Raw genomic sequence first — 15,556 nt, 5'->3', positions numbered from 1 at the left:
AGGCAACCAATCAGCAGGACAGCCAGGAAGAGAAGGTCAGCTATGGCAGCCTCAAATTTTGTGAGTAGATGTTTCCTTGAAGTCAGGTTAACCTGCATTGTGGCCTTTGAGGGGAGGCGTTGGCAATCCATGGATCTGTTTTGCCCTGTAAGGTCACACTTTGGACATACTATGCAGAGGGCTAAGGAGCACCTGTAGCATTGGACAATACAATATGAAGGGCTATGGTAAGAATTGTCTTGCTCTTTTAAATATATTAGGATGTTTTCAGAAAGTGAAATTAATAAGAAACTGTCTGGGAATAATCCTGGAACCTGGAATAGTGAACTTGTTTTTGCAGGTTTATGGTCTTTTGATGGATGAAGGCAGAATGGGGCCCAAGACAAGGCAGCATATTTGCCCCCACCCAACTCATCCTTTTGATTGACAACAGAAGCATGGAGTAACACAGGTCTCACATCTCTGTGTTTAAGATCATGCTCTGTAACCCAACAGCACATAACTTTCTGTGTCCCTTAAAAGGATTTTACAATGACTACAAAAATCCTATTGTTGTCTATGAATATTGTCACACGTCCAACCTCAAGGTGTTAGACTATCTCTGGTGAATCTAGGTGGGTCTACCTTTGGCTCAAATCATACTGCAGCAATGGTGAAGGTGGTGGTCCAGGACCCCCACAAAAACACTTAAATTTGAAACAGACATTTTAGAGAAAAGCCTAGATATTGGAGTTGAAATTTGTCCTACAATGTCCCCAAACTGTGCATTAGAGCCCACGCGCTGTTCAGTGTATTTGAAAATGCAAAAACCTAAATTGATCATGCAGAAATAAACTATGACAGCTGCATAACCGAGCCCTTTGTTTTTCCTGGTGTTCTCCTTGGCTTTAAAAATGTTGCCAGATATGCAGTAGATTTCCGAGCATTCTCATTGGTGGTTTAGGGATGGCACAGATTGGCTTTCATGTACTCTCATTTCTTTTTATATGTTTACAGGAACTATGCCACCTGAATGGCCCGAGTACCCCAATGGAACGGCACTATTGTCCACATCACTGTCCGTGGAGAAGGACTATCGCTCAGATCAGTGTGCACTCTGGGAGAAGTATAAATTGTTTCCATATGCCTGGAAAAACTGAGGAATGCATCTTTTAAATGAAAGGAAACCTGATGGGAAAATTGCTTCCCGAAACTGTCAGTTACATTAATTTAGAGGCTTCAACACTTTGGCGACTGACCTGAAACAGATCGGGAGTTTTGATTTTCAAACTTGCTTCATTCATTAACTCAGAAAGAAATAAAAGACAACCAGGAAACTAGCATTTTGTATTTCAAGTCAGCAGCAACATCTCCTGAATTTTGTTTAATACGGGTTTACTTTGATTCGGTGGATTTTCAGGTCTTTCAACCCTTACTATGGATCACCCATTAGAGAAGAGGACCTTTTCTATCTTCAAGAGGGTTGGGATAGCAGCGGGCATTAAAAAGGCCAGTAATTACAAGTGATGCTCTCGATTTGAGGAACATTTGTAGCAATGGGGCCACCCTAGGGCTTTAATGGGACTTCTAGCCAGCAGAGGCACTTTTCTGTACACACGGAAGCTATTTTAAGGGAAGCCTGTTCCTTTTCCTTTACTAAAACTATTATCATTGTTTTAGTCCAATCTGATTTTATTAAAGTTTTCAATAGGATACAAAACATAATGGCAAACAGACATTTCACCATAACAATGAAAATATAAAGGAGACAAGTAAACATACAGGACAGTGTGAATCTTCAGGCGAGCCTGAAAGCAACATCAGCAGGGCACACAACATTGTTGCAGCGTACAAGTTTAAGCCCAACAGAGATCGGCATCTATTATCAATGTTTTAGTAAAGACCAACAGTAGAATGGACTCTTGGTGGCAGCATGGTGTATGCATTATATACAGAACTGTTTTTCAACTCTAGGAAATACCAAACAAGAGAAATTATGGTTGACTTCATGTTTCCTGAACTGTAAGCAGCCTTTGCACTCTACTCAACATCCCCTGCAATTCTCTTACAAAATGTCCAGAAGTGGATAGAAGAGGAGAGTAAAATAACAAAAAAGTAACCACAAATTGTACAAGTTGAAGCTTGGTGCACCCTCTAACTCTGCTGCCCATGCCACTGTCCTGGGTAGAAGCTGTCAATCCAGCTGCTCAAGTCAACCTCACTACAACTCCTAATGGCTAGCTAATCGCGGCCCTCTGCTCCACTGGAACCTATCAGGCTTTTGACGCCTAGGATTACCTCCTTTCTGGAGCTTACTCCTCCTTTTCATTCAGGACTTAAGTCTCTTATTGTGCCTGGTTTTGTTAGTTGAACTACCATGTTAAATTTTAATTACTTGGTGACCCCTCCAATCTTACAATCTTTTTTTCTTTTTTTCCGTATCCTCACAGGGTAACCACCTCTTCATTGTTGCTGATTTCGTTCTTTATTATATATTTTTTGTAAAATAAAAAGTCAACATGGTTTTCAAATGATCTGTGAATGGGGAGGGGGGTGTATGACTCCTACATTTTGCCACATAGGGACTTAATTGTAACACAATATAGATTATTTTACCTTTTTCTCTGTTTACCACCACCACACCTTACCTCTTTTTACCACTAGATGGTATCTGAACTCCTTTTAAATCACATTTTACACTATGAGGTTTTTTTATACACCTGAACTGTCCCTTATTTAGCCCATGATGGAGCTATAAATATCACTACAAACTAGCAAACAAGTGTGGCAAACACCTCACACATGTTATTCACCCCAAACCCCAGAAAAACTGTAAAATCTATAGCAAAGGGATTGCACAGGACTTCCATAAAAATTACTCAAACCGTTATACCCCTTCAAACTCTCCCCCACAGCCTGGGGACCCTTCCCGATAAAATATAAGCTGGTCTACAAAACACAGCCCTCCTGACCTTTGATTCTTCCATCTCTGCCTCCCTTACACTCCTCTCGAGTGGGAGTTTCATATCGTTATCAAGAGTCTGAAGTCATGAAATAAAGTGCCAAGGCCCTAATGGGTTCACCCCATGATTATTTAAAGACCTTCGCTACCCACTTTAACTTAATTATTATGTTTTCCACCTCCATCAGAAGGGATAACCCTCTTTCACCTACAATGCTCCTAGCCCACATGTCAATACCAAAACCAGGAAAGGATGGTTACATTTTGCAGTAACTATAGACTCATTTTACTCCTAAACCTAGACCTTGAAATATACTCTAAAATCCTACCAAACAGACTTATATCTCTTGATCTATAAGGAGGAAGTAGGTATTGTCCCTGGTCAGAGACTACTACACCAAAACCCATCACACTCATCTCCTACACCAAAAAACTACATGCTCGACTTCTTTTGACACTGAAGCCTCATTCACACAGCATTAAGTCGTATGGGGCCATTTCCAGAAGGGACAGGTGCTGCATGTAGCCTGTTCTTCCCTATCGGGGACATGGCCATACGCACACCCGAACTGTATATCCGTGCAATTCTGCGTCCGAGCACGGACACCCGAACCCGCACAGATGTGTAGTTCAGTTGTGCATATGATGGCGTAGGCCCACAGGGAAGAGCAGGCTGCTGCACACAATCACACTCAGCCCCTGTCCCTCCCGGGAACAACCCTATACGACCTGACTTAACATTGTGTGAATGAGGCCTAAAAAAGCAGATGAACTATGACATGAGTGATTTCCACTCACCTCATAGTTCTAAGCCGACCTGTGACAATGAGACTGTCACAGGTCGGCTCAGTAGATCGGGAGGTGAGGGAAAACATACCGGGTTCCCTCATCTCTTGATCCTGTTACGGCTTTCTGCCGTGACAGGGGGAGGGGCTGGATTCCCCTCTCCCCGCTCCGATCTGCCAGCGCTGACTGGCGGAACGGACGGGGGAGGGGTCGGGTACAGCTGGCTCTGCCTCTAGATAGGCAGAGCCAGCTGTCACTCACGCAGCTGGGCGGATCCCGTCATCTAAGTCGGGATCCGCTCCAGGTGCGGCGTCTCAGTATACCGCGAGCTGTAGCTCGCGGTATACTGAGCTTAGGGTAACGGGAGGACGCTAGTTTGTGTCCTCCCGTTACCCTAAGGAGAACTATGGGGAAAAACACTGACCCCATAGTTCTCCTTTAATCTCCAAGAATGTCTTTTTTTTAAATAAATTCTTTATTTTATCAATTTTTTAAAGTTTACACCATACATGGAAAGGCAGTGCAGAAAAAAAAGAAAAAGGTATGCATAATACAATCTATGCAAGTATGTACCAACAAGGTCAATTCAATACTATCAAAACGCATTATTAAACCATACAGGCACCAAAGAGGAAAAAGAGGCAACTTTCTGACTCATGTGGTAGGACTAAAGAGGGGTATTCGGCTATGTATGCCGACCACGCTGTCATTTGAGGCGTCTGATGTGGTTTACTGGCCTGTGCCTTATTGATAAGGGCTCTCTTTGTCGGTTTCGGTCCAAGAATGTCTTGACATTTCACCCCTTCTGCCAGAATGTTAAATCAATAGTACTCTATCTGATCCTTTATCAAAAATGGGATAAAATATGATTGTTCCTCCTTTTCTTTGTGATAGTGGTGGAACATTTGGCAAAAGCCTTCCATTCTAACGACTTTATATTAGGATTAAAAACTCTTCCACCACAAGAGGGCCCTTTAGGCCTTGTTCACACCAAATGCAGAGCAGATACGCTCAGGTTTCTGCACACGCAGTGCAGTGGGTTGTGCCGCGTTTTTGATGCATTCCGGGTTGTTTTTGGTTAGAAAAAATATTTTTTTTTTAGTTTAACATGGGCTTTCAGTGCGTTCCAGGCGTTTGCATGCGTTTTTGATGCATTTGCGTGCGTTCCAGAGCAGATCCAGAGCAGGTAAAATAGGGCTTGCTGCAGTTTTTTCACCTGCTCTGGACCTGCACGCTTCAATGTGAACTGGAGCAAAAAATACCATTGGAATACATTGGACGCAGTTTTGATCCGGTCTGCAACTGCTCTGCTCTGCGCTTGGTGTGAACAAGGCCTTAATTGGCCAGTCTGGTTCTTTATATCCAACAGCCCCTCATCAGTTTACCTCAGATCTCAGCTGGACTTTACAGTTTGGTGGGAGTTTAGTCATTTTAATGGTAACTTCTCTAAAACACAAGTGGTATACCTTTCCCTCCCCTCTCCCACTGGCTCTCTTCTTAAATACAACTTCTCCTTCCAGGGACATCATAGATGTATCACCTACCTTAAAATATTTCCTTCCACTGACTTTTATGCCCTTAACTATGCCCCACTCTTACAGCAAGAAAAGACCTGGACAAATGGCAGAACCAGAAAATCTTTGGCTTTGGAAGGATAAACATTTTGAAGAAGAAGTCTTACAAAAAAATTGTAAATGCTGTTATTACTCCCCCCACAGGTAGGTGCAGACAATAGCAGAACACCAAGGAATGACCAATAGATCCCAGACTACAAATCAACCAGACTGATTACAGCTCCAGCAAAACTAAATTTAAAGAGCAACTCCACTTAGGGTGAAGGGGCTACAAAAGTGATGAGCAGTTAGAACCCCCATCAGGCTTTATTCCTGTCTGTGTTTCTGAGATCTAAGTCTCTTCTGCTGACCATTGTCACTGGGATGTGATGGAGAAAATAAAATTCTGAGTTGTTCGGAGAGAACAGGAACAGAGGGAAATCTTTCAATCGGGATACTTGTTCTGGTCACAACCTAAAGATGGGATTTCCCTTACTTTGGAAAGATTTTCTTCCCATTGTATCTACAGTACAGGGAGTCAAGGGAAAGCTCCATTGAAAAACAAATAGCATAACAGGGGTTTTAAAGAGACCCTGTCACCAACTTTAAAACTTGATATGTTTATACTGTATATGCTTTTACCTACAATTTTTTATTTACTATTCTTGCAGAATGTTTCCCTTCCCTTGCAATGTGCCTTTGAATGTGCTAGAAGGGAGAAGTAAACAACATGCACAAGTTATTTTAAATGCACATTTAATCCTATGGGGAGGATTTTGTTAAAATAAATGGTCTGGTGACAGATCCTCTTTAACCATTCCCTAATTGATGATGAGATATGAATATATACAGGTGAAACTCGAATAATTAGAATATCGTGCAAAAGTAATTGCAGTAAGTGCTGCAAAAGGGGCCCAAACCAAGTACTGAGTACATATGCATGCTTGTACTTTTCAGAGGTCCGATATTGTTCTATGTACAATCCTTGTTTTATTGATTGCATGTAATAATCTACTTTTTTGAGGTTGTGGATTTAGGGTTCTTGGGGTTTTCATGAGCTGTAAGCCATAATCATCACAATTATGACAAATCACGGCTTGAACTATTTTGCTTTGCATGTAATGAGTCTATCTCATATATTAGTTTCACCTTTTAAGTTGCATTAGTGAAATAAATGAACTTTGCACGATATTCTAATTATTCGAGTTTCACCTGTATATATATCACCTTTTGATATGCTTTAAAGCCTTTCTCCGTGGGGAACGCAGTGCTTCACCCAATCCCCTGGGCAAATATGAGCACTTAACCCTTGCAGTGCAGGGTAGCCCCACTGCACGGGGAGCTTTTTGTTTGTTTCCCAGTGATAGACTTTAATCATTTCAAGGGCGATAGTGAGGCCTTCCAGTCCAGCTCGTGAAATCTCAGGGCTGGTGAAGGTGCATAGACCAGGCTCCAGGGATAAACATCATGAGGAGCGATGCATCACCTCTCTACAGCTCAGGCCTGCAGGTTCTTGTTACTCTGGTGTGACATGTCACTTGGCCGGCGCTGGGCAATGGATTCTAGAAACAGGAGAGAACATCTATTTATGGACAAGCAACATCTGCCTTGACACATCCCATGGTGATTGGATGAAAGTGCCTGTGCTACCTGTGCGGATATAAATGTTGGGGTATGTTCCTGACTCTCATTAGAAGTTCAGGAGCAGCTTGGATAATCTACGTCATCAACATTACAGAACAAGTCCAGCTATATGAGATTAGCTAGCTATTCCTTGACCAGAATATATGAGAATCTTCTCGGAAAGCACAAAGGTTAGCTGGGACACGGAGGAGGCAGCGTGTGATTCTATGCAGCAGTGAGGCACAACGGTGGGAACAAGTGAGTAGAAAGTCTCCTCAGAGAGGAATGTTCGGGGGCGGAGAGAAAAGCTGCATGAATTTTCAGTTTTTGGGTGTTTATATACTTAGTGATCAGTGACACAGGACAGCCGACATCTTATCTGTGTGTGTGTTGTCCCTTGTCTGGCTCAATGTCTTTGTCCTATTGACAAAACGCACAATTTTAATAGACCCATTTACAGCAAAAGTACAAAACGGTGTCTGTTTTTTTTCCTCTTTTTTTAAATCTAGTTAACGGTTAAGTAATCCTGATTGTTTTCTGCAAATTAGATTCAATTTGTATCAGATTAGGATCACTTAAAGTGACACTAGACTCGGGAGTTAAATCTTAAAAATAAATTCAAATATCTTAACTATTAACAAAAATGTATCTTATTTGTGTATCACTCGGCTGTAGATACTCCAATCATCTCTGAATTGGTGCCGACACTGTCCTTCCTTCTGGAGGGGGGCTACTTTTGTTCCCCATCAGAGATGATTGGAGGATCTACAGCCGAGTGATACACAAAAATGTATCCTATTTGTGTAATAGTTAAAGGTACTTGAATGTATTTTTAAGATTTAACTCCTGAGTCTAGTGTCACTTTCAAATAAAAGTTACATCATGTAACTGCTACTGTTGCCAAACAGCTCTGTCTCCATATAAATATGGAGACAAATATAAGCAAAGGCCTGTAAATAATAATAATTTTAAAAAAAGTAGTTAATATACTATTGTTACAGGTATTGACCGCATACCATTACCAGAATACAATGCGTTTCACTATAGTGGGCCTTGAAGAGGAGTTCTACTCAAAATGTGGTGAGAAGCAAAGAAAACCCTCATGGTGCTTTTGCTAAAGCAGAACAACTTATCAAAAATCAGCTACAAACTATATAATATATTAAAGTGCATTCTTGCCTGGCGGAACATGGCTAGCAATCACGTGTTCCCCCCCAAGGCGGGAAGGAGAAGATGTTGCTTTAGTGGTTAGGGTAGTTGTTACTACTCCCTCTCCAGTTGCCAACTATTGACCCCAAACGCCCACCATCTCCAGTTGCCAACTAATGACCCCACATGGCAGCCATCTCCAAACTCAAGTATATTCTCCAATAGTAAAGGGAGTACAATTGCTTTATCAAACTCACAAGGGAAACAACTGAAATCCCTTAGGCTGGTTTCACACTTCTGCTCTATGTTACCACATGCACATTGATATGTTATATTCCGTTTTAATACGAGTTGTGATAAGCCGGTCTATTTATTCAGAAAGGGTTTGGTAAAGTACCACAATAGACTTGCAACTTTGTTTTTTAGCTCAACAAAATGCACAGATGCTGTGGTGCGCTAAAACACAGGTCCACTGTTGTGCATTGGGGATGTGTGTTGGTGTGCCACTCAAAATGAATGACGAGGCAATGCACCGTGGTGCGTTGTGATAAACTTTGCAATAGCACAACATGAAGATGTGAATCCACCTTTACATTGTAGATTGGGTTGCAGTCATGTGTACCAGGCTTATTCAAGTGCAAGGTGCAAAATTGTAGTGCCCAATTGAAATACATCTTGTACTGGTCTGACTTCACTAAAGTGAAATCTGATTGGCTGTGATGGGTAACCACTTTGCTCATGGCTCTTTGCACTGTTTATTGAATGATGTTTGTTAGTGTTAAATGAATATTCATCTTATTAATGCTGGAGCCTGAGATATTGAATGCCTGTCACACCTCATCTGCGTTATGCAACACATGAAAGCCTATTAGTCATGTAGATTAGTGAACCAATTCTCACAGTTATAAACATTAATAATATCAGATTATTTAAGTAGGTTTTCCCCACTATACTTTGCAGTACAGTGGGCTGTTGCTTGCTCTGACCTCAATTCCCCTGAAAAATAGTGAAACGCGTACCATATGCAGTCGACGCACATGTAACAGCACTCTTCAAGCTCTATTATTCCGCACGGTTGGCTTTTAGCACCCCCATCCTTGTGTCTTGCTGTCTATTCGGATTGAATGATGGAGAATTTTGGGTGTTTATTTGGTGTCAATTACTTCACCCAGGCGCACCTTTCATTACTATAAAATAACTATCTTTTTGGGTGCACAAATAAAAAAAATGTTTTGCAAATGTAAAAGTGATTATTGTATCAGGGTAGATTTAAAAAAATATATATTTTTGATTTGTTGATTTGATCAAACAGTAGACTCACTACAAATAACAATTAGTGGCCAAAGACCACGTGGTCTGGCTCGCCTATGCAGGGGAACAGCAGTTTCGTTTTATTTATGCCAAAACCAAAATAATGTGATTTGTTCATGCTGACATATCGATTCATGGGGAAGTATGAATTCTATAGAGAACTACTGTTGGGTATTTGTAAAGCTTTAATGAATGATAAAACTTCTGTGCTAGAAACAAAAGAGTACAATGGTAATGCTGGCCATACACTATGCGACTTTTGGCCAGGTTTTTCATGAATAGTGGGTACCGCTGTTGGTACCCTTTCGGCCAGCATTCCTCCATCAGCTGATCGAAGGAGCCAGTTGGAAAATCTTCGACCTAACAGAGCTTGCAGCTAAGTGAAAGTTTGAAATCATAATGTATAGAAAAGTTTCATAAGAATAGACCGCCATGGCCAACGTAGAACACTATCAATCCTAGCCCTCAACACCTTGTACAGAGCCCCGGATGCTTGGCCCCTCCATAAGGTCACTTTAACACAAAGCTGGAACAGTAGGTAGTTCACAGCTATTAACATATGTAGTAATTGCTATAAATTAGACATTTGGGTGCAAGGAATATACTTGTCTGTGCAACACACAGCATTACTTGCAAAACCCTGCTTATGTTAATTCAAAACAACTTAGTTTGCGCTAGGAGTCGGATTTAAAACACCAGCCGCAACAATGTGTGTTTAAGTGCTTTAAAGAGAAGTGGGTATGTTGCAATTGGTAAGTGAATCTATTTGGTTTTACGGTGAATAGTGAAAATAGTCACAGTATGGTTCCGTGGTGATTAGTCCAATGTGAAAAATTATTCTGCAAATATGTGAAGTGAATATAAAGTGCAGGATAAGGTGAGTGATGTCTGTGAAATATTATAAAAGTGTGATGGCCTTTTAATAAAAATCCTAGTGAGTGATTGGTTCTTGTGTGTATCTTGTAAAATCTACAACTCCAAGGTTCCGTCTAAACGAAATAGTGAAAGCTAGTTGTATTCGGCCATAAGGGAAAGTGGGAATGTGCAAAAATATGAGCAAAAATATAATATATAAACAAAAATATATAAGCTCAAAATATAAACAAAAATATAATATAAACTCCCAATAAGTGCAAGTGTTCAATGTAGCACACAGTAGGCAATTAGATTGTTAGTTGCAGCCAACCTCAACTTGCCCAACAAGTTAGACTGGTGTAATCCCATCCACAAAATCCGCAACAGTGGGGCGGAGCCACCCAAACCAACACATCAATTGGACAAAGCATGCAAATGTATCCACTCAGTGAGCTGGTAAATAACCAATAACGGATCGATAATAGTGGAACAGAGCCACTCAGATTATCACAGTAAATACTTCCTATCTGAGCAGTTTTTTTATATATAACAATAAACCTTATAGGCATTCAATTCTTCACTTCATATACCAGAGATCTGAAGAACAAACAGGTTAAAGCCTTATCTCCAATCTGCTTCTCTGTCTTTATAAAAAATAATAAATAAAAAAGTTTCGGAAAAAGCAGTCAGCAGAAAAGTCTATATAAATATAAAGTTAAAGGCTCATTTTTTTCTTCACTCCGTCACGGAGTCGCTGCAACAACTTTTTAAAGGCTTCTCCTCCGATTAACCCGTCCTTCGCCGCTGAGCCAGCCCACCCAGTGTAGTTGGACACGGGACCGAACAAATATTGTAATGAATGGGAAACAAAAGGAAGAAAAAAGAAAAGGAGAATCCTAAGTGTATTATTTCAATGGGTTTATTTAAACGCAAACATTTTTTCACACTTACAGGATTGTAGATATTTAAAAGCAATTGAGTGTGAATGGCACTCAGCCTAAAAGGTCACCCGATGTGTAGGAGAAGAATTTCCTTGATGTTTCGTCCCTCATGGACTTTTTCAAAAGGACTTTTTCATCACACTCACTTCACACTCAATTGCTTTTAAATATCCACAATCCTGTAAGTGTGAAATTTTTTTGCATTTAAATAAACTCAATGAAATAATACACTTAGGATTCTCCTTTTCTTTTTTCTTCCTTTGTTTCCCATTCATTATAATATTTGTTCGGTCCCGTGTCCAACTACACTGGGTGGGTTGGCTCAGCCGCTATAGCGGTGAAGGACAGGTTAATCGGAGGAGAAGCCTTTATATTCACTTCACATATTTGCAGAATAATTTTTCACATTGGACTAATCACCACGGAACCATACTGTGACTATTTTCACTATTCACCGTAAAACCAAATAGATTCACTTACCAAGCGCAACATACCCACTTGCTTATGTTAATGTATTTTGCCAGCTACTGTACATAGACTCTGATACAGATCAGAAATGTTCAGCTGGTATTCGGTGCGGGCATTTTGCCTTCGGAAAGACACACCCAGAGAAATGCCTTCCTTCTGCACAAGGATGCGATACGGGTTATGCAAGAGCTGTGGTAAGACTTCATTTCCAGTGTTTGTCTCACAGCTTGTGAATGCCAGGTACAGTTCTTCTTCTTAAAGAGAGATTCGATGTCAGTGAAGAGAGGGATGAGGTAAGTAAATCTGGTTTTTAATAATACCTTAGACCAGGGGCGTAACTAGAAATCACAGGGCCCCATAGCAAAATTTTGTATGTGGCTCTGTGATTTCTAGTTATGCCCCTTGCAGAGCCCACCTGATATACCAAACAGCCCACCTGAGAGTGACCCTGCAGAGCCCACCATAGGCTCTCTATGGTGGGTTCTGCAGGGTCTCAGGTGGGCTGCACACCTCTTACCAGTCAGCGATGTCCGCCTCCGTGGTCGCCGGGCTCTGCCTCCTCTTACGTCCCTAGGCGCTGCCTCCTCTTCCATCGCCGGGCCCCGTCTCCTCTTCTATCGATGGGCCCCGCCTCCTCTTACATCACTGGCCCCTCCTGCTCTTCGGTCGTCAGGCCAGACCCCGCCCCCTCCTTCACTGCAAACGCTGGGTCCAGCCTCTTCTGCAGCAGCTGCTGGCTGTCACTGACACAGCTCAGCAGCAGCTGTGTGGAAGAACGCGCCGCTGCACACATCACTGACAGGTTGTCAGTGATCTAACAGCAGCGCCTCTTCACAGCTGACAGTGACAGCCAGCACAGTGATATGCCAAAACGACCCAGGCGATGCCCCCCAAAGCCCCCCAAAGCGGCCGCCTGGGTCGCTATGGCGATTGTTACGCCACTGTCCTAGACAAAAACAAGTAGTTAACCTACCACTAGTTACATCTAGCAGAATGTGGGAGGAACCCGGAGTACCTGGAGGAAACCCAGGCAAGCACAGGGAGAGCATGCAAACTCCTTCCAGATAGTGACCTGCAAGGCAGAAGTGTTAACTGCTACGCCACCGTGCTGCCAACTTGGGTGTTACTCAGTATTAGCGGGGTGTTGTATTATAAAAAGGACTGAGCCGTAGCCAAAGTACTCTCTCAGATGAACCCCAACCAAGATGCAGGACTTAGAGGACGGAGTTCTCTGTGTATGATGTTTGTTAGTTTTATTATCTTTGCCCATTTGTTTATTGAAGCGGACCTTTACCCCTTTGACTAAAAAATAAGTCACATCAGCATACAGCTCTGCTTGCTGATATGAAATCATCTCACATTCATTAGCTGCACAAACATATTCATATTTTACCTACAATTTATTCCCGACCCCCTCCCCCCACTTCATGGGTGCCCAAGTGTTGCATCCTGGGTAGGTTACATCAGTAAAGCATTGCTGGGAAATTTCACGAGATCTCAGGGAAAGGCATTTTCCTCCCCTGAGATGATGTGCATGGTCACATGTCCTAGTCACATGTGCCAGAGTTCCAGGAAGTAATAGGAGAGCTAGTATTCTGTCCTTAGTAAACATGGCCAATGTCAGAAGACTGGGGAAGAAAAGAGGAAAAAAAATCAAAAGCTCCGTAACGCGGCAAAAACGCAATGCACTACGCTCCAGATTTGGTCCAGAAAATGGTGTGAACCTGCCCTCAGACTATATACTGATTTTTTCCATTAAGGAGGAAACTGGACGTGCTTGAGTGGTAGAAGTAATTAGCTCAGCTGGAGCTAGCTGGCTCATTATGGCCTCTATAGGAACTCCCAGCCTGCTCAGGGAGTTGATCCACCCTGGAACTAGTTTCTGTGCCCCAGTGGACTGGGGAGCTTTGTACCTACCTGTATGGTGAGACGCCGCCTGTGTGGCAGTTTGTTCAATAGGGAGATAGGAGCTAGGGGCAGCACAAGGTTGCACCTAGTTGATAGTGAGGGAAATAGTGTGTGTGTAGTAAGTCGCCGAGAGGTAAGGGTTTATCTTGGGTTTTTTTTTGTTTTGTTTTGTTTTTTGCTTTTGAATAAACTGCACGTGTGTTTTCACCTCAAGAAATCGTTGCTTGCTGTGCCTATTTACTGTGTAGTGAACTCATCCAGGGAGTCACAAATACCCGCCACAGAGCTAACACCCTCACACATTGAATAATTGGTGTAAAGATTTTTATCAATGTCCTAATTCATTTTTTTTAAAGGGATCTGTGTCACATAATCAGAGTGACTGTTTAGCTTTGCTCTCCTCAGCCAATCATCTTGCAATGGGACAAAAAAAAGTTAATCTAAGGCCAGCCTTAGTTGTCTAATTAGCCTACCAGTTATACCAGTTATACCCATACTTGTAGGCTGCTGGAAGTATTGAAACATTTCTCTGTTTCCTTGACAGGGTTGGGAATACTCGGGGAGAGCAAGGCTCCCATTCGGAGTATAAGCACCTGGTGGACTCTGAGGAGGAAGGAGAAGTATTATTTTTGGAGAAGGACTTTGACACAGTTGACTCTTTCTGGAGCTTCCCAAGCTACAAGACAATGGCAGCTATAGGTGTTGGGATTATATTGCTCTGCTTGCTGGCAGCTGGTTTTGCTTATCTGTCTGGAAAATCAGGATGTACACTAGTAGATGTATCAACATCATGTGGAAAGGTTCGTGGTCATCATTCTGACCATGTTTATACATTTAAAGGGATTCCTTATGCCAGTCCCCCCACTGGGCCATTGCGTTGGAGGCCTCCTGTGGAGCCCACCTGCTGGAATGACACTCTCAGTGCCACAGAGTTCAAGTCCATGTGTGCCCAAGTGAGGCCTTTAAGTGAAACGGGAACAGTGATGGGCTCAGAAGATTGCCTGTACGTGAATGTGTGGACACCATCACTGGATCATGAAGCCAAGTTGCCAGTCATGGTTTGGATCCACGGAGGCTACCTTTTAATTGCCAGTGGGTCAGAGCCTGGCTATTGTCCAAATGAAGACCTAGTTAGGCATAGCCAAATAGTCCACATCAGCTTCAACTACCGTCTTAATGCGTTTGGATTCCTGGCTTTGGCTGAACTTCGAGAAGGATCTCCCACCAACACCTCTGGTAACTAGAGCACAAAGCAAGCATGGAACTTTCATCTGTCAGTATTGAAATCCCACATTTTTAACAGTGGAGAATTACTAAATGCCATTTCCATTGCCTGCTATCATTATAGAGACAGGGGTGCAGCTATCAGTTTCCTAGGCAAAGTGCATAAGGGGCTAGGGTGAAGCTACATCAGTGCTAAGGTGGAACTGGGACAAAAGGGGCCCAATCACAACTTCTGCTCCCTGCAAGTATAGATGTGCATATTATAGAGAAAACAAAACTATTTGTCTTACTTGTTTTAATCAAAACACTTAATGGGAGCTTTAAAAGCTTTTATATACGGGCTGCTGGGTGCCCGGTTCAGATTATGCATTCGTGCCACATAACTTCTATTTGTCGTTTGCACCATTACAAATATTACCTTTGGGAGCATTATTTATTGGCAAGTAAAGATCATCGATGTTAGAGGGTTAAAGGTCCTTTCCTTGTGATCCACACAAGTGGTAGCCGACTCGAGACTAGTTGGGAAAGTGGGTGCCACTGCCTTATACAATGTTGCTGGCCTCCAGTGGTAAAGCAGAACTCCAAGATGTGCAAAAATTAACCCTTGCAGTGGGGCTACCCCCTCCCCCTTGCAAGGGTAACTGGGTAACTGTTTTTTACAGTCTGGGGGTCAGAATACAAAAAATGTACTCACCTGATGCTCGGTCCTGCAGCAGTCAGTGATTAACTCTCTGGCCCTCCGCTATCGCTGTGTCCCTCAGCATCCGCCTGTCTAATGCAAGTGAATGGATCTTGCA

At 42.4% G+C, this 15,556-nt stretch overlaps 1 protein-coding gene across 2 annotated transcripts in view; it reads left to right on the top strand.

Annotated features, from left to right (window-relative positions):
• Nucleotides 1-15,556, top strand: part of LOC108791619 (para-nitrobenzyl esterase-like) — a 36,396-nt gene that overhangs the window by 13,861 nt on the left and 6,979 nt on the right. The gene's annotated exons all lie outside the window — the stretch shown is intronic.

This window comes from Nanorana parkeri, unplaced genomic scaffold, assembly GCF_000935625.1.
Source record: "Nanorana parkeri isolate BGI_ZX_2015 unplaced genomic scaffold, ASM93562v1 scaffold562, whole genome shotgun sequence".
Classification (NCBI taxonomy): Eukaryota; Metazoa; Chordata; class Amphibia; order Anura; family Dicroglossidae; genus Nanorana; species Nanorana parkeri.
The sequence above is the reverse complement of the archived record's forward strand: the minus strand, read 5'-3'. Positions and strand labels throughout refer to the sequence as shown.